The sequence below is a fragment of the Cherax quadricarinatus genome, chromosome 92, assembly GCF_038502225.1.
Source record: "Cherax quadricarinatus isolate ZL_2023a chromosome 92, ASM3850222v1, whole genome shotgun sequence".
Classification (NCBI taxonomy): Eukaryota; Metazoa; Arthropoda; class Malacostraca; order Decapoda; family Parastacidae; genus Cherax; species Cherax quadricarinatus.
The window spans coordinates 8,592,852-8,616,309 of NC_091383.1; the positions used below are offsets into that span (position 1 = coordinate 8,592,852).

At 45.6% G+C, this 23,458-nt stretch overlaps 1 protein-coding gene across 4 annotated transcripts in view; it reads right to left on the reverse strand.

The window, feature by feature from the left end:
* LOC128698406 (limbic system-associated membrane protein-like) overlaps positions 1–23,458 on the reverse strand; it is a 599,709-nt gene that overhangs the window by 406,705 nt on the left and 169,546 nt on the right. For all 4 annotated transcript variants that reach the window (XM_070104500.1, XM_070104502.1, XM_070104503.1 and 1 more), the window contains one exon: positions 5,699–5,759. The gene's annotated coding sequence lies outside the window, so the exon portion shown is untranslated. The remainder of the gene's footprint in view (positions 1–5,698; positions 5,760–23,458) is intronic.

The following is a 23,458-nucleotide window of genomic DNA, read 5'->3' on the forward strand; positions in this document are numbered from 1 at the left end:
CATCAACATAGAGTGATGACCAAATATTTGATGGAAGACTAGAGGCCAAATCATTAATAGCAAGGAGAAAAAGTGTTGTGCTCAGAACACATCCCTGGGGGACACCTTCAGCTTGGATAAAGTCCGGGGAGAGCACATTATTAACCCGAACACGGAAATGCCTGTCAGTTAAAAAGTTCTTAAGGAAGGATGGTAGATTGCCTCGAAGGCCTAAGGAGTGGGCTTGGGCTAAAATATTATACCTCCAAGTTGTGTCATATGCCTTCTCAAGGTCAAAAAATATGGCAATAACTGAGTGATTATTCGCAAAGGCATTACGAACATACGTATCCAAGCGTAGTAAGGGGTCTATGGTAGAACGTCCCTTACGAAAGCCATATTGACGAGTGGAGAGACTGTTGTGTGTCTCTAAATACCACACTAAACGTCTATTTACTAGGCGTTCCATTACTTTGCAAACTGCACTGGTAAGAGCAATGGGACGATAGTGGGAGGTTTCATGTCCCGTAGTGCCTGGTTTGCGGAAAGGGAGAACAATGGCGGATTTCCACAGCTGTGGAAGAACTCCTTGTGACCAAATAAGATTGTAAAGGTGTAATAGGACTGCAAGGGCTGACTGATGTAAATGTTGTAGCATACGAATATGAATGTCGTCGGGCCCAGCTGCCGATGATCGACAAGCTGAGAGTGTTGCCTCCAGTTCTTGAAGTGTAAAAGGCACATTATACTGTTCTTCTCTGAGAGAAGAAAAGTCCAAGGGTGCTAACTCTCTGGCAGACTTTGAGGAAAGAAATGAGGGGCATAGATGGAGTCCCTGAGAAATACGGACCAGATGATTGCCAATTTCATTGGCAACATCTAGTGGGTTTGCTATATCAACACCGGCAACCCGCAGAACAGGAGCCGGGTCAGGAGAATATTTACCACTCAGTTTTCGTACTTTTTTCCAGACTGCACTCATAGAGGAAGCAGAGGTGATGGTGGAGACATAATCTCGCCAGCAAGTGCGTTTAGCATCACGGATGACACGGCGAGCGATCGCAAGCTTCTGTTTAAAATCAAGGAGTCGCTCTGTGGTTCTATTGTACCGGTACCTGCCCCATGCAGCGCGTTTCAAACGTACTGCACGAGCACAAGCAGGAGACCACCAAGGCACGCATTTCTGAGAATGCCTGCCCGAAGTTTGGGGTATAGAATGAGAAGCTGCGGTGAAAACGGAGGACGAGAAGAGGTGTAAAAGCTCATCGATGGAGGACGAAGAAGGAACCTCTTTAAAAACAGTTAGGTGTGAGTAAAGGTTCCAATTTGCCCGATTAAATTGCCAGCGTGGGGTGCGAAGAGGTGGCGAATATGAAGGGGAAGTAAGAATGATTGGGAAATGATCACTGTCATGTAAGTCCGGGAGAACAGACCAAGTGAAGTCTAATGCGGCGGAGGAAGAGCAAACTGAGAGATCGATGCAAGAGAGAGTATGAGTCCGAGGATCAAAATGGGTGCGAGTACCTGTATTTAAAACATGGAGGGGGTGGGTGGCAAGAAAAGCCTCTAACTGAATTCCACGGGAATCACAGTGAGACCCCCCCCCCCCAGAGGAAATGGTGGGCATTAAAATCACCAAGTAACAGAATCGGTGGCGGTAATGACGAAACAAGGAAGGCAAAATCAGGAATAGATAATGCCCGAGAAGGAGAGAGATATAAAGAACAGAGCGTATACCACCTATGTAAGTGGATACGGGCTGCTGTGTAATGCAGTGAAGTATGAACAAATAGCTGATGGTACGGAATATCAGTGCGGAGAAGAAGGGCACTTTCATTAAAGGTCCCATCAGGAAAAGGATCTGAAGAATACAATAAATTATAGCCTGAGATGTGAGAAATAACAGCAGAGTGTAATTTTGGTTCCTGTAAGCAAACACCAACAGGGGCAAACTGGGAGAGTAACATCTGAAGCTCACCCCGATTACCCCTGAGGCCGCGTATATTCCACTGTAAATAGGCCATGATTGGCAATGATAAAGATACTTGAAATCCGCAGGTAAGGGTTCCTACGGACTAGAAGGGTTAGAAAAGTCCACATGAGGAGGCAGTGGAAAATGTTCAAGCAGCGAAGGAACGGTGCGCTGTGAAGAAAGGAGTTGCGCAGATGGAGCAGAGGAGAGAGAAAGAGCGGAAGGTGGATCAGTGTCCATTGATGGTTTGGTCTCTGCAATATATTCAGAGATTGCTTCAAGTGTTTCGGAATTCAGAGATGTCGTATGGGAGACAATATTGGGAATGGTAGGGGGAGGATGAGTAAAGATTGGAACTGTATTGGACTGTACCAAGGTAGGGGGGGGCGAAAGGGTGGAGGGAACTGGAGAAGCGTGGCAGGGGACAGAAGAGACAGGAACCTGGGAGGTGGCAGAAGAGGAAGAAACTTGGGAGGGAACAGGGGAGGAAGGTACATTACGAGGAGGAGGGTGAACCTCTGCACTTGTAACTGAGCCAGTGAGAGGGGAAGAACTAGGGACAGAGACAGGGAGGGTAAAAATGAGGAGGTGGAAGATGGGTAGGAGGTGTTACCGGACCTTTTTTTGACTTTTGAGAAGTAGAGGGACGATTGGGAGGAGGTGTCGTACGAGGTCTCGTCGATACTGAGGCTTGTAAGAGAGAACTCGGAGAAGCGAGATTAGACTGAGGCGTTGAAGTAGGGACGTCTGAGCCGAGGACAGCAAAAGGATTAGATACAGGAGTGATTATGGGAGAGGTAACCACAGAGGTGGGTGTAGAAGATGGGACACTAGAAGTGGGGGGACGTTTTGAAACACGGGAATAAGAAACACGTGGGAGTCTCCCTTGGAGGCGGAGATGAGAAACTGCCATGGCATAAGGGAGACCTTCTGTCTCTTTGAGGTAACGGATTTCCCGCTCGTTTAAATAGACCTGACAACGGCGAGAGTACGAAGGGTGAGCCTCATGCCAGTTAAGGCAAGAGGGAGATCGATTGCAAGACGTATTAGAATGGTCATTGGCACCACAGACTGGGCATTCGGCGATAGATCTGCAATATTTCGCTGGATGGCCAAATCGCCAGCAATTTCTACACTGTTGTGGTGTAGGGATCACCTTTCGAACTTGTAACCGATGTCCTGCTATATAAACTGAGGATGGGAGTTCTCGGCTGTCAAAAGTTAAACGAGCAACATTGCTAGGGTATCGTCTCCTCCCACGGGCAGGAAGAACGTAAGTGTCTACCTTGAGGATTGGGAGATCTTGGAGTTCCAGCTGTTCTAGAATGTCGGTGCCACATGTCTGGAAATTTTGTTGAACTATGGTATGGGGCAGAATGACGGTACCACTACAAGAATTGAGGGAATGATGTTTTTCAAGAGTGACAGGAACAGTATCTATATGGGAAAGACGAGAGAGCTCATGAGCCTGGGTAGCATTCTGTACGGTAATGATGCGCGTACCGCTCTTAAGAGCATGAAAAGAAATATCTTTACCAACATGGCGTAGGAGTGCCTTGCCAATACTATGCTCAGAAAGATAGGCAGTAGAGGAAGTTGGTCGTAAAGTGAAGAATTTAGTCCACTGTTCAGTCTGAAACTGAGCGTGGAAAGGTAGTGAAGGACGTGTCGATCGTTTCTGAGAAGAACGAGAAGGTGGAGAAGCATCATCAGCAGGTAATTGTCGTTGACGTTTAGGCGTGGGACCAGAGTAGGTCCGACGTGGAACGGGTCGGCGATTTGAAAATTGCCGCACCGTAGAGGGAGAGGCCAGAAGCATAGTCAGAGGAGAGCGAAGGTCCGATAAATCGAAGGAGTCAGTCGAGGCCTCAGTACCTGAAGCGGGTGAGGAAACAGCACCGGCAATAGGTACAGAGGCATGAGGAATGTCTGAAGAGTGGTCCAAAGACGAGGCGGGGTCAGAACGGGGTGCGGTATCAAGAAGGGGCCCGGGGGTACCAGGTTCATGGACTAGGGCTGCCATGGTTAGGTTACTTCTTTCTTTTTGTTTTTAAGAAAAAAAAAGAAAGAAGAAAAGAAAATAAAAATAAAAAGAAGAAAAAAAAGGGGGGACCGGGGAGGGATAGGTCCTAGGAGGAATGAAAGGGCCAGAAATCTCCCTCCGCGCCCAAGAGGACCTCAGCACCGCAAGTAGCGCAGATGCAGCATGGAACCCGTGCCATACCCTACCCATCATGCTAGTAAACTAACAATCCGGGATAGCAACCTCACATCTGCCGAGCTACCTCGGTGGACAAAAGAGAGGGCGGCCGGATATCCGCCACAAAGCATACCTCCTTCGGCCACCACCCCCGGAATCCGAAAGGTGGCTTCCAGAGATACACTCGTCGCCCGAAAGACACCCAAAGCTACTCCGGGATACCGGAGAGGGATCGGGACATCCCCAGGCGATCCAGATTCCACGGCAAACTACGCCACCGCTAAGAACCTCAACGGAATGGGATGGACCCCGGTATCCTTTCTCCTACCTAGGAACTAGCGCGCCTGTGGGAGAAATCCCAAAGGACAAAAAGAGGAAGGGCAAAAGGGAGGAGTGGGGAGGAGGAGGAGGAAAGGAAAAAGGGGAGGATGGGATAGGGGAGGGGAGATTGGGGGGTAATTAGGTTCGGTCTGAGGAAGAAGACCGATAGGTCTAATTCCTCAGACCAAGAGCCTCTTCACCAAGCCAAGGAGCCCCCCTTGAAGAGGGCAGTATATCAGAGTGTCTGGTGCACCTCACGCAGTGTATCAGAGTGTCTGGTGCACCTCACGCAGTATATCAGAGTGTCTGGTGCACCTCACGCAGTATATCAGAGTGTCTGGTGCACCTCACGCAGTATATCAGAGTGTCTGGTGCACCTCACGCAGTATATCAGAGTTTATATCACATTATATTAGTTTTTACACTCATTTATATATTTTATTCGATTGTTTATATCAGTTTGTGTTTTTATTCTTAGGATTTTTCTTGTGTTGAGGGCAAATATACACCAGTAAATATACACCAGTAAATATACACCAGTATATACACACCAGTAAATATACACCAGTAAATATACACCAGTAAATATACACACCAGTAAATATACACCAGTAAATTGTTACAGATCACAGGAATTAAATCTTCTATATCTGGAAACTGTCTTTATTTATATCGACGGATCCCTATCCTTCATTTTTTTTTTTACTCACACTGTCTTTATTTCAGAGTAAAGAAAACTCTTAAATTATTACTATATCCATGAACATTGTTTTGAAGACGACACTTTAAAAATATTTCGCAATGCTAATTATCCGTCATTCGAGGTAAAAAAAAAAATATAGTGAACCCCCGGTTAACGATATTTTTTCACTCCAGAAGTATGTTCAGGTGCCAGTACTGACCGAATTTGTTCCCATAAGGAATATTGTGAAGTAGATTAGTCCATTTCAGACCCCCAAACATACACGTACAAACGCACTTACATAAATACTTACATAATTGGTCACATTCGGAGGTAATCGTTATGCGGGGGTCAACTGTATATATTTTTGATAAAGATTTAATTCGCTTAAAGATTTCTTTTTCTTAAATTACTTCAAACACTAGAGATTTAATTATTGTATCCAAGATTTGTATTCTTTTGTGAGTACAAAGTCAGCCACAATATCTTCATAATTTAATAGATAGTATTTTCAGGATATTTAGAATATATAAATATTACTTACTGAAAGTCAGTATGAAGTGGCTGACATTTGTGGTGTCTGAGACCTACGCAGTTTCACACGTCTGAAAGGAAGCAACACTGGATTAGCAAACCTCGAGATGTACAAACTTGATTGTGAAAGTAATTTATAAGAAGAATGAGCCCGGAAACACAGTCGGGATCACATACGTCTAATTTGACTGACATAGAAGGTTCGAACCAAGTCAGTTGTCCGAATGAAATCTCTGGCCCACAGATGGCTCCAACTTCATCCATTTTTATACCTCATAACAAAAAATGGCTTTCAAAATAACTGAGGTAAATAACAGCTCTCAGCTTGTAAATAAAGGCAGGAACTCGTAACCTAACCCTGTAAACCATTGAGTAAATGAGAGAGAGAGAGAGAGAGAGAGAGAGAGAGAGAGAGAGAGAGGGGGGGAGAGAGAGAAAGAGAGAGAAAGAAAGAGAGAGAGAGAGAGAGAGAGAGAGAGAGAGAGAGAGAGAGAGAGAGAGAGAGAGAGAGAGAGAAAGAAAGAGAGAGAAAGAGAGAAAGAGAAAGAGAGAGAGAAAGAGAGAAAGAAAGAGAGAAAGAGAGAAAGAGAGAGAGAAAGAGAGAGAGAAAGAGAGAAAGAGAGAAAGAGAGAGAAAGAGAGAGAAAGAGAGAGAGAGAAATTATTATTATAATCATAAAGAAGGGCTAAGCCACAACAGAGAGAGAGAGAGAGAGAGAGAGAGAGAGAGAGAAAGAGAGAGAGAGAGAGAGAGAGAGAGAGACACTGGTACACACAATTTATACATTTCAACGCACTTTACGCTATACAATTTACAAACATATTCCATTTTGTATGTAGTTATTTACCAACATGTTTCAGTGTACAACATTCTGCAGTTTATTTAAGCAAACTTTTATTGAATCAAACATGAATGACGAAACAGTTTACAGACCTTCCTGTTGTATTTATAGAACAACAGGTAAAAACATGGAGAGAATAGAATATATGATGGAAATGGAAAATCCACAAATAAATGGAACATATGCTAAAAAAATGCACAGAAACTCAATAGAACTCCGAAGTTTATATATTTTTAATATATATCTATACCAGTGAGGATGCCTATTTAACCCCAAAATTATTCCTACATCTCCACTTGCTGTTAATTGTAATTTTAGTCTCGGTTGAGAGTGCATAAGAAAACTTATAAACCACGGTACAGGTGGGGTTAGAACCCGTGGCAAGCGAGTCGTAAAAGTCAAGTGTCTGACACACTGGTCAGGATCAAGATTAAGAGAGTATAGATAAGATAAGATAAGATTTCGTTCGGATTTTTAACCCCGGAAGGTTAGCCACCCAGGATAACCCAAGAAAGTCAGTTCGTCATCGAGGACTGTCTAACTTATTTCCATTGGGGTCCTTAATCTTGTCCCCCAGGATGCGACCCACACCAGTCGACTAACACCCAGGTACCTATTTGCTGCTAGGTGAACAGGACAACAGGTGTAAGGAAACGTGTCGAAATGTTTCCACCCGCCGGGAATCGAACCCGGGCCCTCCGTGTGTGAAGCGGGAGCTTTAGCCACCAGGCCACCGGGACTCTTGTGGGTGAGCGGGAAAGTGGGAATTGGTGAGAGGAAGGTTATGAGTAGAATAGATAGTGAGGAGGAGGAGGAGTTTGAGGTAATCAGTCCCTCAGCCTGGAATCGATGTGTTCAGTCCATCACTCTTGTAGAAAGTGCAGCATTTGTTGTTGTAGGTTTGCTGGTACTTCCGGCCCGGGGCTTCTCCAGATGGCGACCCGGCGGTGGCCTCCCGGGCGGGGGATTTCGTTCATCATCTTCTTCTGTATTCTTTCTTGGGGCCCTCTGGTTGGAGGGTGACTTCTTCTGTCTTGCGGTGACTCCCCAAGTGGGAAGTATCTTGGGCGGAGGCAGCAATTACAGGGTTCGTTTTGGAGCCACACCCTGGCTTTAGTAGGCAGCAAAGTGCTGGGAAAACTTGTCTTCACGGTGATTGATCATTGACAGTCCTGCTAGGTGAGGGTACAGTCCTCGGCAGCCCCATTCTGGAGAGTCCTGAATTTCTTCCTTGTGGTGTAGTCGAGTGCCACAAAGCGGTGACTTTTTGAGAGTAGGTTGATCAGGGATTCAGTGGTCAATGACCGAGTTGAGTCGCAGGTGAACTTGACTGTCCCGTTGTGGAGGCGTTGAATAATTTCTGGAGTGTACATTGCGTTCTCATTCTGGTTGGTTGTGTAGAAGTATACACCAGGCAAGCAATAGACTTATTGTGAAGGAGTGGCGGTAGTACGTAGGGATGCATCCCAAGGCTCTTGTGTTTTAACCTTCTTGGCTGGTGGCTGAGAAGATTGAGGTGAGGCGTCTGATTGGTCCGTTGTGACGGAGGTGAAAGCAGGTGCTGGTGAACTCTCATTGGTGGAATCGGTCGGCGTCTCAGTTGTCTCTGATTGGTCCATCTCTGTGTCGGGAGGAAGGTGTGGTAGCGGTGGAGCAGCGGTAATGTTGGCGACATTTGCAGTGGATTTTATGATCTGTGTGGAAGGTGGAGATGCAGGGAATGTGAAACCAGGCATGTTGCTGAGCTTGAAGAGTTCGTTGATGGTGGTGTTGAGGGAACCAGGTTCAGCTACATTCTGCACATGAGCATACATGATGCAGTAAAGAATCTTGGTGGAGTCGCCAGCAAGAGCTGGCGAAGAAGTGGTAGATGCAGCTTGTGTGGCTTGAAGAATCTTGGTAGTATCTGCTTGAAGCTTGGTAAAAGCAGCATATGTAGTCGCTTGTGCAGTGGGTGTTTTTTGTTGTTGGAGTTGTTTCTTAAGTATATCTCGTCTGGTTGGGCACTTGGCAGCAAGAGTATGGTGATCATTCTTGCAGTTCAAGCATTTAGGTGGAGAGGCAGTAGTGCACGTCTTGAAGTCATGACCTTCTTGGCCGCAGGTGGAGCAGAACTTCTTATTCTTGGCAGGGCAGTCTTTGGTGGTATGTAGGTATGAGTAACAGTTGGAACACTGTGGAATTTGATGGAATTTTTCTGCTTCGATGAAGGCTGGATTGATGTGGAAGTAGTGAATAGCCAGTCCCTCAGCGAGAGCTCTGGCTGCCATGTTGACGTTACTGAAGGTGACCTTCAGCATGGAGGAGACATTGGGTATTTTGGTAATGAATTCCACCTTGGCCCAAGGGTTCTGTGCTTCAATGGACGACTTGATTTCTTCGGTAGCCTGGGCAGTGATGAGCCTGTCGAGTCTCTTGAGGAACACAGTTCTCCTGGCCCTCAGATCTGGGGAAGTCAAGACAATAAATCCCTGATCTCGTGGAGTGGTTGTAGCAGTGGTGGTAATGAGTTTTTCAGCCTCGGTGTCGTCAGTACAGACGACAACGAAGGCCTCTTTGAGCGACAGAATCGCATTAAACTTGACTTGCAGTCTGCCACTGACGACAGTTGCAAGTGCTAGCTTGGACGAGTCATTGACTGTCCCACTCTCTGGTTTGATCTTTACCCTGGCCGGAGAAGTGGCTTATATACTGTAGTCAGGTGAGTGGAAGCAGGAGGAGGCGGGATCACAGTGGAACCATCCACTAATCTAAGTAGGTCTTCGACTGATGAAGTCACAGTGTGGCGAAAAGTTTTCTTAATAAAGAGTCCCACATGTTGCATAAATGTCTCAATCTTCAATTTGTCAGTTTTCAAACCATTTATCACACAGAAGAGACAGTGCCAGGGCTTAACCCAGCAGCCAGGCGCTCGTGGGGTGGATTGGAGAAACTGGAGGGGTAATCTGAGAACGAGAATGCGTCGTTCTTAGTTGGTGGAAGTCTTGATTCTTGGGTAACTTGCAGCAGGAGGAGAGGCAGGTGAAGACGACAGAGGCAACTCAATTGGAGGCCTGGAATTCTACCACAATCCGAGTTTTGAGACTCTCTGACAGCGGGTTCAAACCCCACCCTTGGTATGGTTTATACTGGTTTGTTTGCAATCGTGTTATATAACCCACGATATCGTAGTAAGTTATTGGAGTTCGTATTTCATTTCTTCACTGAAGGATAAGAGAAAAAATTTAGACAGTGGTTTTCAAGCTTCACCGATCCCTTGGAATAACTCGGAGACTTCTTGCGGACCCGTGACCCATTGGGAATCCGCGGATCCCTCGAGGTTCGTGGCCCTCTTGTGTATCGGCGGCCTCCTTTAGATTCGTGGCTTCCTTAGGGGTTCGCGACCCCCACTGTGGGAATTACTAATCGATACTATTGAGCCAAGAAAACGAACATTATTGCTTTGATTCTGATATCCACGCAGCTCCTGTGGATTGTGAAGTAATCAAGTTTTACCAAGAAAAAGGAGAGTTGTTCCAGTCATTTGCTCCAAGAACCCTTCCTCGGTACCAAGACAATCCCTTACCCTTGAAAGGTCATAAATATTAGAATCTACAATATTGCCTAATGTTTATGTTCATTTTACGGCACTTAATGAAATTCTAAACACCCGTGAGAGTCATATCTCAAGGATTGGTGGAGGCTCAAACCTCCGTCCAATAATCGCAAGCCGATTTCTGACCCACCAGACTGTTGATAATCACCTCATTTTACTTAAAACTCTCCATTTGAAGGAGAGCTGAATAACACACACGGATTTAGCGAATGTTTTATGAATAAATAATCATCTGTGTTGTAAGAGAATGTCATGGACCAAATGTTAGTGCCGGTAATCGACTTTAGATGAGTCTCACATGGCACCAGAATAATATATTAGACTAACAATGGAGAATGTAAGTCATGAGGAGACACATGACCTCTGATGACACCCTACACTCATTACCTGGATTTACATGATAACCAGGAAGATGAAAGGGCGGGAAAGTTTTAGAAGAAATGGGAAAAGGAGGATAAAAAGTAGGAGGACAAGCAGAAGGCGAAGAGGAGGAGCATTTGTTGGAAAGTAAGAAGTATGTTATGCTTGTTTGGTAAGAGGGATCGTGGGTGGATCAGGGAGAAGAAATGTTGGATAATAGGGGAAATGTTAGAGGTATACTTCTCTACCTCTCTTCCCGTTATTCCTCCTTTTCCCCCTCTCCTCTACCTCCATTCGCCTGCCTGCCTGCCCCTCTCTCTCTCTCTAATCGAAGACGCTGAAGGCGACTTTCAGTGTAGACAAGTGTAAAGAAAAAGAAAAGTATTTGGGACATATCAATTGTAAGCATTAATACACAATGTTAAACAAATTAACCGAAAAGCAGTAAAGGACCTTCTAGTAACTACCTTAAGTAAACCATACCACGGATGGGGTTAGAACCCGGGATCAGAGAGTCTCAAAACTCCAGACCGTCGCGTTAGCCAGTGGCTAACGCGACGGTCTGGAGTTTTGAGACTCTCTGACCGCGGGTTCTATCCCGCCCGTGGTATGGTTTGTTTGCAATCGTGTCATTACGATTTCGTGAGTCAAGCATCACAAAGAAACCATACAAAGACTAAGTGTTTAATCTTTCCTCCTCTAGAAAATTGTGACTACAAGATTTCTGAGGAAGAGCAAAGAATTCCTTTTCTTAAGTATGTTTCCAGAATTCATAATATTCCCATTGTTATTATAATCAAATAAAAATCTGAACCGACGAGGGTCATACAGCGGTGCGGGGCAGAAAATAGTGCCGGGGCTATAAATATCTAGGGCGGAGAGATCAAAGTTGAGGGAAGAAAAAGGCTGGAAGGGACGTTATGGGCTGTGTGTCAAAGTTCGTAAAGTAAAGCGGTTGCTGACAAGAAGTCAAAAAGTGATAGTAAGTCAAAGGCAGGATTGTCTGCAAGAAGAGAAGATAAGGTAACAGTGGTAGGGCAGCGGCGGTGGTGGAGGTAAATCATGCGAGCTCGCTGGTAAACCGGACAATCCACAAGAAAGTGAAGTGAAATAAGGACCCGACAAACCTCACAGAGAGGGATAGGGCGTCGTTCCACGAGATGTACATGGGTAAGGCGAGTATGGCCGATGTGGAGACAGGAGAGCGCAGTCTCCCGACTATGGCAACTGTGGGTACTGAGAACTTTCAAAACAAGGGAAATAATGCTGAGGGTGACACTCTTCAAATCGCTAGTGCTCCCTCACTTAGAATATTGCTCAGTGTTGACGGCTCCGTTCAAAGCAGGAGAAATATCGGAGCTGGAACAAATACAGAGATCCTTTACGGCTCACATTGAGCCTGTAAAGCACTGGGAACGCCTGTAAAACTGCTGGGAACGCCTGCAGGCCTTGAACATGTACTCATTGGAGCAGAGGAGAGAGAGGTACATGATAATATATACCTGGAAGAGACTCGAGGGCTTGGTCCCAAATCTGCACACTGCCAAACAACATACTGGAGTGAGAGATATGGGAGGAAGTGTAAAATAAACCCAGTGAGGAACAGGGGTGCGGTGGGGGCATCAACATCCGGGGTTCCAAACTATTCAACATCCTACCGGAAGATGTCAGAAACACGGCTGGAACAAGTGTTGAAGCCTTCAACAGGAAACTGGACAAGTATCTTCACCAGGTGCCAGATCAACCAGGCTGTGATGAATATGTGGGGCAGTGGGCCTTCAGCAGCAACAGCCTGGTTGACCAAGAAAGCACCAGACGAGCCTGGCCCATGGCCGGTCTCAGAGAGTAGATAAACTCTCGAAACTCTTCAAAGGTATATCAAAGGTGGGAAGATGACAAATCCAAAAGTGGTTTAATAGAGTACAACATGTTATGGAGGCAATGGAAGGCGTGTAAGCAAGGAGAAATCGGAATGCTGTGAAAGGAAAGATTGCTGCGAGGATTGTGAAAAATTGGAAGGTCCTAAAGGAGGCACACTGGTGTCCATCGAGGGTTTGGTCTCCGCAATGTAGTTGGATAGCGTCCAGTGTTTCAGTGAACAATTAAGATGCCGATACCATGACTTCAGAGACAGGAGAGGTAGAGTAAGTAGAGATGGGGGTAACTATGGAAGGAACCAAAGAGGTCTGAGAGGGGAGGGGAGTATGAACCTGGAGAGATGCGCCGGTGGGGACAGAAGAGTCCTGCAGTGGAACAGGAGAGGAAGGAGGCTGGAAGGGGACAGAGGAAGAAGTCTGTGTGGGGGGGGGGAATGAAAAGAGGACCACACGAGGGGGTGAACCTCCACCTTCGTGTGAGAGAAAGGAGATGAGAACTAAGCACCGAGGCCGAAAAGGAAAACTGTTGGGGAGGAATGCGAAGAGACTTGGGCTTAGGAGACAGGTTCAACTTTGCAGGTGACAGGCGCGAAGGAGATGCAGCTGTGTGTGGCCTTGCAGACTGAGAAACTAACGGGTGAAAAGATGAAGCAGAGGTAGGAAGACGTGCGGAGGTGGGGGTTTCAGAGGGCAAAATCGCAAAAGAATTAGAGACGGGGTGTCCCCAGAAGACATGGCACCAGAGGAGCTGGTAGATGGGGGAACCACCAAGGCTGGAGGTCTCCTAGCTACTCGAGAATAAGGAACATGGGGAAGATTCCCCTGAAGGCAGAGCTGAAAGACAGCCATAGCATAAGACCCTCTCCTTAAGACAACAGATTTCGCATTCATTAAGATAGACCTGACATCGGTGGGAAGAAGAAGGGTGAGTTTCGTTGCAATTAAGATAAGTGGGGGGAAGACTGTAAGATGTATTGGTATGATCTGCAAGACCGCAGTCCGGGTACTCTGCCGCAGACCTACAGTATTTAGCTGGATGTCCGAAGTGCCAACAATTTCGACACTGTTTGGGTGTAGGGACCTCTTTACGGACCTCTAGGCGATGTCCTGGGATATAAATGGAAGATGGGAGTTCACGACAGTTAAAGGTCAAGTGGGCGATGTTACTGGGAAAGTGCCTTTGTCCGCGAGCGGGCAGGACATATATATCCACTGAGAATCGGAAGGTCCTGAAAGGCAAATTTTTCTAAAATATTGTCGCCACAAGACAGAAAATCACACTGTACAATGGTACATGGTAAAACCACTGTACCACTGCGAGAACTGAGAGCAGTGTGTGCTTGTGAACTGTGATACAAACGTTATCAATGGAAGTAAGATGGGAAAGATCATAAGCTTGGCCTGCGTTCTGAACAGTAACGATGCAAACACCGCTCTGAAGAGCGTGAGAGGATACATTTAGGCCAACGTGCTGTAACAGAGCTTTTCCAATACTGTGGTCTTAATCAGTTGGAGACGTGGGTAGCAAGGAAAAGAATTTGATCCACTGTGTACTTGTAAACACGGTGTGTAAAAGAGGTGCGTGTCCCGTAGGTCATTTCTGGCGGAATGAGCAGAAATTGAAGGACCGTTGTCAGCAAACGGACTCGAATGTTAAGGCATAGAACCACGAGCGGCCTGACCTGAGGCAGGTGGATGATCCGAAAACTGTCGCACCATACTTGGGGAAGCCGGATACATAGTTAAAGATGTGCTAGGGGGTAGAGGTACTAGAAGAAATGGACGAAGCCTCGGCACCTGACGCAATTGACGAAGTGTCACCAGCAGAAGGTACAGGGGTATGGGAAAAGTCTGGAGAATGGTGCAATAATGAAGCCGGGTCACAACAGGGTGCAATAACAAAAAGGGGCTTGGGAGGAGGAGGGATCTCACAGAACGAAGACTCCGTGATGGTGGTACTTCTTTCTTATTCAAAAAAAAAAAAAGAAAAAAAGGGACAGCAGAGGGACAGTTACTATAAGGCACGAAAGGGTCGTAAGTTCGTCCTCTCAGGCAAGAGGACCACGACACCGCCAGCAGAGCAGATGCAGCATGAAACCCCTGCCATACCCTACCCTTCACGCCAGTAAACCAGTGCTCCACTCCAGGATAGCAAGCTCACACCTCGGCGGACAAAAGAGCAGGTGGTCGAATACCCGCCACAAATCATACCTCCTTCGTCTGCCACCTTCCAGAACCGACAGGCAGCCTCTAGAGATTCACCTGTCACCTGCATGACACCTCGCCCTCCTCCTGTAAATCTGGAAAGGGAGCAGGCGCCTCCAGATGATCCAGATTCCACGGAAAACTGTATCACTCCCGATGAACCCCACGGAGCGGGATGAACCCTGGCACATTTCCTCTTACCTGGAAACCGTAATGCCAGAGGGGAGAACCTCAGAGGCTACAAACGGGAAGGGAAAAAGTGAGGGTTGGGAGGGCGGTGGAAAAGGAAATAGAAGCTGGGGATGATGGGATTGAGAAGGGGGAATTGAGGGATAATTAGGTTCGGTCTGAGGAAGGAGACCAAAAGGTCTAATTCCTCAGACCAAGAGCCTCTTCACCGCGCCATGGAGCCCCACTTGAAGAGGCAAGACATTCCCAGCAACAACAACCCGCGGGCCCCGGGATCATGCATGGCGCTATCTGTTGGACATACTTGAAGTTGTCGATGTCTCTTAAAATTTCATTTGTGGGTTTTGGTGTCGCTTCCTGGTGGCATTGCTCATACCTGGTGTTTGGTTTGAATGATTTAGGGCAATTCACCTTAGCCATAATTTTTAAAGTAATGGACTGGTAAGCCAGTGGGAGGCCTCGGTCAGATGAACAAACACACCAGTGGAAGGTCATCATATGACTAAGACCCGCGTCAGGAAACGCTTATCCTGTTTCCTGACCAAACTTAATAAACCTCACCCTAAACTTCTCTCCAGACTAGGTTGGGTTAATCTAACAGTCATCTTTCTCTACTGTAAACTGTTTATTGGTCTCTCTCGTCGTTATTAGTAATGATTTTTTCCGAAAGTAAAATTAAAATAAATTCTCCATTTTCTTTCTTGGTTTCGCCTTCAGCGAATTGCGCATTTTCTCTCGACCATCTGGTAAACTCTGTTTCTTGTCAGCTCCAGCTGTGGGTTGGTCAGCTGCGGAAGACGCTGTGTTTTGGAGCGAACCAGAGTGTGTCAGACTCTTTACGGAATCATTCTCGAGAGTGGAAGATTATTGTAATCAAAATGAACCTCTAAAGCAGTGGAAGAAAAGCACCAGCCACATCCAATGATCTGTCCTTAGTACCTCAAAATTACTCGCCCTGACAGAGCTTCCAGGTGATTTATGTAAATAGCTATTGAGTGGTCCATTTTTTTACCATCTACGACTGACTCATGGGTCAAGCTTGCCTACACAAACTACGACTAACTCATGGGTCAAGCTTGCCTACACCATCTACGACTGACTCATGGGTCAAGCTTGCCTGTACCATCTACGACTGATTCATGGGTCAAGCTTGTCTACAACATCTACGACTAATTCATGGGTCTAGCTTGTCTGTACCATCTACGACTGATTCATGGGCCAAGCTTGCCTGTACCATCTACGACTGATTCATGGGTCAAGCTTGCCTGAACCATCTACGACTGATTCATGGGTCAAGCTTGCCTGTACCATCTACGACTGATTCATGGGTCAAGCTTGCCTGTACCATCTACGACTGATTCATTGGTCAAGCTTGCCTGTACCATCTACGACTGATTCATGGGTCAAGCTTGCCTGAACCATCTACGGCTGATTCATGGGTCAAGCTTGCCTGTAAAATCTACGACTGATTTATGGGTCAAGCTTGCCTGTAAAATCTACGACTGATTCATGGGTCAAGCTTGCCTGTACCATCTACGACTAATTCATGGGTCAAGCTTGCCTGTACCATCTACGACTGATTCATGGGTCAAGCTTGCCTGTACCATCTACGATTGATTCATGGGTCAGTGTTCGCATCGCTATTGGGCCGTGCGGACGTGCTGCGCAGTAGCTCCTGATTGAGTTGGCTTTTGCGCAGTGTTGACGTGTACTTGGCTCTGTGAAGACCTGTTGCGCGCTCTCTAGAATTGAAGCAAGATGCCCTCCATCGAGCAACTTTACCAACAGCTTAAGGAAGAATTGAGGTTGGCGAATATGGAAATTCGGCGACTGACCGAGGAAAACAAAAAGATTCGGAGTAGTCCTCCTGTTTTGAGTCCTCAGGTCAAGAAGGGAAACTTGTCAGTGGCTGGACAGCAGGGAAAGAAGTTGACGATCAAGAAGACGAATGGAAAGGTAGAAACGATGAAGAAGAAAGAGACTGCCGTGGAAACTGTTGTGGAAACATCCAATACATTCTCAGTGCTACCCGACGAATTGAGTCGAATACTGGGAACGTCACGACGAAAGACATTAAGGAAGGTACGAATATTGTTGTTGTTGGGGATAGCCAAGTTAGGTATATGGATAGGGCGTTCTGCTTGAAGGACAGGAGTAGGAGACAAAGAGTTTGCTTTCCTGGGGCTGGGATGGAGGATATTGTTAGCCGTCTGGATGACATCATGAGAGGTAATGGGAGCAATCCTACTATCTGTCTCAGTGCTGGAGGCAACGATGTTGGCAGACGTAGGAGTGAGGACCTGATTAGCAGGTATAGGTCAGCAATAGAAATAATTAGAAGGGTGGGAACCCTCTCATATGTGGTATTTTGCCAAGGAGGGGAGTTGGAAATGAATGGTTGTCCAGGGCAATTGGTGTCAATTGCTGGCTGGACAAATACTGTAAGGAAAATGCGGTAACATTCATCGACAACTGGGACCTCTTCTATGGCAGAAATGACATGTATGCTAGGGATGGGGTTCACTTATCTAGGTGTGGGGTGGGAGCACTGGCAACTGCAGTGGAGGGAGCAGTTAGGATTTTAAACTAGGAATAGTTAGTGGTATGGGTTTTGGCAGGAAAACAGTGAAGTCCCAGTGTAGTAATATTACGAGTTCTAGGGGAACTAGTAATAATAAGAACGAGATAGATATTGAAAAGCCAGGGACCTTGGGTGATAAGGACAGTAATAGGTTTAGTAGAAAAATAGAAATGAGCAGGAAGGGTAAAGAGAAAGGAGAGTCTTTCAATGTTTATTATGCTAATTGCCGTAGTGCTAGGAATAAGATGGACGAGTTGAGATTAGTTGCTAGTGTAGGTAACATTGATGTATTTGCCTTAACTGAGACGTGGTTTAATTCAAAAAGTCGGGACATGCCTGCGGAATGTCATATTCAGGGTTTTAAATTGTTCCAAGAAGATAGAAGTATTGGGAGGGGGGGTGGGGTGGCATTGTATGTCCGAGATCGCTTGAACTCTTGCATAAAAACGGGTATTAAGTCTGAAGTAACACATACAGAGTCTGTTTGGATAGAATTTTCAGAGGGGCATGAAAAACTGATTTTAGGAGTGATATACCGTCCCCCAAACTTAGATAGGGACCAAGGGAAACTACTATGGGAGGAAATTGTTAAGGCCACAAGGCACGATAATGTAGTAATTCTAGGAGACTTTAACTTTAGTCATGTTGATTGGAATTTCTTGACTGGGAATTTAGAATCATACGACTTCTTAGAAGTATTTCAGGATTGTTTTTTGAAGCAGTTTGTGACAGAACCTACAAGGGGTAATAACCTGCTTGACTTAGTTCTGGCAAACAATGAATCCCTTGTTAATAATTTAGAAATTTCAGAGGAACTGTGTGCTAGCGACCACAAATCAATTACATTTAGCATTGAATGGAAGTACGATAGTAGCGATAACTCAGTAACAGTCCCAGATTTTCGCTTAGCAGACTACGATGGGCTTAGAGAACACTTATCATCTGTTGACTGGGGTAACGAAGAGAGCTGTCAATATGACAGTTTTCTGAACACAATACATGCTGCTCAAAGAACGTTTATCCCATACAAAGAAATTAGATCAAACAGAAATGACCCAAAATGGATGAATAGGCTCAAATATCTACTAGGGCATAAGAAAGGAATTTATAGGCGTATCAAAAGAGGTGAGGGTCAGCTTATGAATCAGTATATTGACATTAAGAGGGACATTAAAAAAGGGATAAGAAAAGCTAAAAGGGACTATGAAATTAAAGTTGCTAGGGATTCTAAAACTAACCCAAAAGGTTTTTTCCAGGTCTATAGAACAAAAGTTAGAGATAAGATAGGTCCCCTTAAAAATAACTATGGGCACCTTACTGACAAAGAGAATGAAATGTGCTTGATTTTAAATAATTATTTTCTCTCAGTTTTTACACAGGAAGACACTAACAATATTCCAGTAATTAATTTTTACAGTGGGCTAGAAGAAGATAAATTATGTAACATCACAGTCACTAGTGAGATGGTTGTGAAGCAGATAGACAGACTGAAGCAAAATAAGTCGCCGGGTCCTGATGAGGTTTTTTCAAGGGTTCTTAAGGAATGCAAAATGGAACTCTGTGAACCATTAACTAATATTTTTAATTTATCTCTTCAAACAGGTGTAGTATCTGATATGTGGAAGATGGCTAATGTAACTCCTATTTTTAAAACAGGGGACAAGTCGTTACCGTCAAATTACCGCCCAATAAGCCTGACTTCAATTGTAGGGAAATTACTAGAGTCAATTATAGCTGAGATTATAAGAAGCCATCTCGATAAGCATAGCTTGATTAATGATACTCAGCATGGATTCACAAGAGGCCGGTCTTGTCTAACTAATTTATTAACTTTCTTCAGTAAAGCTTTTGAGGCTGTTGACCACAATAAAGAATTTGATATTATTTACTTAGATTTTAGTAAGGCTTTTGATAGAGTTCCGCACCATAGACTGTTAAAGAAAGTGGCAGCTCATGGCATTGGGGGAAAAGTGCTCTCGTGGATCGAGTCATGGCTCACTGACAGGAAGCAGAGTGTCCATAAATGGGGTTAAGTCCGAGTGGGGATCTGTAACAAGTGGCGTTCCACAGGGATCAGTCTTGGGCCCGTTGTTGTTTATAATATATATCAATGATCTTGAGGGAATTACTAGTGATATGAGAAAATTCGCCAATGACACAAAGATAGGTAGGATAATTGATTCAAACGTAGATGTTATGGAACTTCAGGAGGATTTAAACAAACTCTATTCTTGGTCAGAAAAGTGGCAGATGCAGTTCAATGTAGATAAATGCAAGGTTCGGAAGCTTGGGAGTGCCCATAACCCTAGTACTTATAAGTTAAATGATGTAGAACTTAGCCATACAGATTGCGAAGAGGACTTGGGGGTTATGGTGAGCAGCAACCTTAAACCAAGACAGCAATGCCTAAGCGTACGTAATAAGGCAAATAGATTACTGGGATTTATATCAAGAAGTGTAAGCAGTAGAAGTCCAGAGGTCATACTGCAGCTTTATACACCATTAGTAAGGCCTCACCTAAATTATGCAGCTCAATTCTGGTCTCCATATTACAGAATGGACATAAATTCGTTAGAAAACATTCAGCGTAGGATGACTAAATTAATACATAGCATTAGAAATCTTCCTTATGAAGAAAGATTGAAGACTCTTAAGTTACATTCACTTGTTAGACGAAGAATGAGGGGAGACCTGATCGAAGTGTATAAGTGGAAGATAGGTATTAATAAAGGGGATATTAATAGGGTCTTGAGGATCTCTCTCCAAGAGAGAACCCGCAGTAATGGATTTAAATTAGATAAGTTTAGATTTAGAAAGGACATAGGAAAGTATTGGTTTGGAAATAGGGTAGTTGATGAGTGGAACAGTCTACCTAGTTGGGTTATTGAGGCTGGGACTTTGGGTAGTTTCAAATCTAGGTTGGATAAGTACATGAGTGGGAGGGGTTGGATTTGAGTGGGACTTTCACATCAGAGCTTATTTCTTGGGTGGCATTGAAAATTGGGTTGGGCAAATGTTTTCTTAGTGGGATGAATTGTAAAGGACCTGCCTAGTATGGGCCAGCAGGCCTCCTGCAGTGTTCCTCCTTTCTTATGTTCTTATGTTCATGGGTCAAGCTTGCCTGTACCATCTACGACTGATTCATGGGTCAAGCTTGCCTGTACCATCTACGACTGATTCATGGGTCAAGCTTGCCTGTACCACCTACGACTGATTCATGGGTCAAGCTTGCCTGTACCATCTACGACTGATTCATGGGTCAAGATTGCCTGTACCATCTACGACTGATTCATTGGTCAAGCTTGCCTGTACCATCTACGACTGATTCATTGGTCAAGCTTGCCTGTACCATCTACGACTGATTCATGGGTCAAGCTTGCCTGTACCATCTACTACTGATTCATGGGTCAAGCTTGCCTGTACCATCTACGACTGACTCATGGGTCAAGCTTGCCTGTACCATCTACGACTGATTCATGGGTTAAGCTTGCCTGTACCATCTACGACTGATTCATGGGTTAAGCTTGCCTGTACCATCTACGACTGACTCATGGGTCAAGCTTGCCTGTACCATCTACGACTGACTCATGGGTTAAGCTTGCCTGTACCATCTACGACTGACTCATGGGTTAAGCTTGCCTGTACCATCTACGACTGATTCATGGGTTAAGCTTGCCTGTACCATCTACGACTGACTCATGGGTTAAGCTTGCCTGTACCATCTATGACTGACTCATGGGTTAAGCTTGCCTGTACCATCTACGACTGACTCATGGGTCAAGCTTGCCTGTACCATCTACGACTGACTCATGGGTCAAGCTTGCCTGTACCATCTACGACTGACTCATGGGTCAAGCTTGCCTGTGCCATCTACGACTGACTCATGGGTTAAGCTTGCCTGTACCATCTACGACTGACTCATGGGTTAAGCTTGCCTGTACAATCTACGACTGACTCATGGGTTAAGCTTGCCTGTACCATCTACGACTGACTCATGGGTTAAGCTTGCCTGTACCATCTACGACTGACTCATGGGTTAAGCTTGCCTGTACCATCTACGACTGACTCATGGGTTAAGCTTGCCTGTACCATCTACGACTGACTCATGGGTTAAGCTTGCCTGTACCATCTACGACTGACTCATGGGTTAAGCTTGCCTGTACCATCTACGACTGACTCATGGGTTAAGCTTGCCTGTACCATCTACGACTGACTCATGGGTAAGCTTGCCTGTACCATCTACGACTGACTCATGGGTTAAGCTTGCCTGTACCATCTACGACTGACTCATGGGTTAAGCTTGCCTGTACCATCTACGACTGACTCATGGGTTAAGCTTGCCTGTACCATCTACGACTGACTCATGGGTCAAGCTTGCCTGTACCATCTACGACTGACTCATGGGTTAAGCTTGCCTGTACCATCTACGACTGATTCATGGGTTAAGCTTGCCTGTACCATCTACGACTGATTCATGGGTCAAGCTTGCCTGTACCATCTACGACTGACTCATGGGTCAAGCTTGCCTGTACCATCTACGACTGACTCATGGGTTAAGCTTGCCTGTACCATCTACGACTGATTCATGGGTTAAGCTTGCCTGTACCATCTACGACTGATTCATGGGTTAAGCTTGCCTGTACCATCTACGACTGATTCATGGGTCAAGCTTGCCTGTACCATCTACGACTGATTCATGGGTTAAGCTTGCCTGTACCATCTACGACTGATTCATGGGTTAAGCTTGCCTGTACCATCTACGACTGATTCATGGGTTAAGCTTGCCTGTACCATCTACGACTGATTCATGGGTCAAGCTTGCCTGTACCATCTACGACTGATTCATGGGTCAAGCTTGCCTGTACCATCTACGACTGATTCATGGGTCAAGCTTGCCTGTACCATCTACGACTGATTCATGGGTTAAGCTTGCCTGTACCATCTACGACTGATTCATGGGTCAAGCTTGCCTGTACCATCTACGACTGATTCATGGGTTAAGCTTGCCTGTACCATCTACGACTGAATCACCATCTACGACTGACTCATGGGTCAAGCTTGCTTGTACCATCTACGACTGATTCATGGGTCAAGCTTGCCTGTACCATCTACGACTGATTCATGGGTCAAGCTTGCCTGTACCATCTACGACTGATTCATGGGTCAAGCTTGCCTGTACCATCTACGACTGATTCATGGGTCAAGCTTGCCTGTACCATCTACGACTGATTCATGGGTTAAGCTTGCCTGTACCATCTACGACTGATTCATGGGTTAAGCTTGCCTGTACCATCTACGACTGATTCATGGGTCAAGCTTGCCTGTACCATCTACGACTGATTCATGGCTTAAGCTTGCCTGTACCATCTACGACTGATTCATGGGTCAAGCTTGCCTGTACCATCTACGACTGATTCATGGGTCAAGCTTGCCTGTACCATCTACGACTGATTCATGGGTCAAGCTTGCCTGTACCATCTACGACTGATTCATGGGTCAAGCTTGCCTGTACCATCTACGACTGATTCATGGGCTTGCCAGTACCATCTACGACTGATTCATGGGTCAAGCGTGCCTGTACCATCTACGACTGATTCATGGGTCAAGCTTGCCTGTACCATCTACGACTGATTCATGGCTTAAGCTTGCCTGTACCATCTACGACTGATTCATGGGTCAAGCTTGCCTGTACCATCTACGACTGATTCATGGGTCAAGCTTGCCTGTACCATCTACGACTGATTCATGGGTCAAGCTTGCCTGTACCATCTACGACTGATTCATGGGTCAAGCTTGCCTGTACCATCTACGACTGATTCATGGGTCAAGCTTGCCTGTACCATCTACGACTGATTCATGGGTCAAGCTTGCCTGTACCATCTACGACTGATTCATGGGTCAAGCTTGCCTGTACCATCTACGACTGATTCATGGGTTAAGCTTGCCTGTACCATCTACGACTGATTCATGGGTTAAGCTTGCCTGTACCATCTACGACTGATTCATGGGTCAAGCTTGCCTGTACCATCTACGACTGATTCATGGGTTAAGCTTGCCTGTACCATCTACGACTGATTCATGGGTCAAGCTTGCCTGTACCATCTACGACTGATTCATGGGTT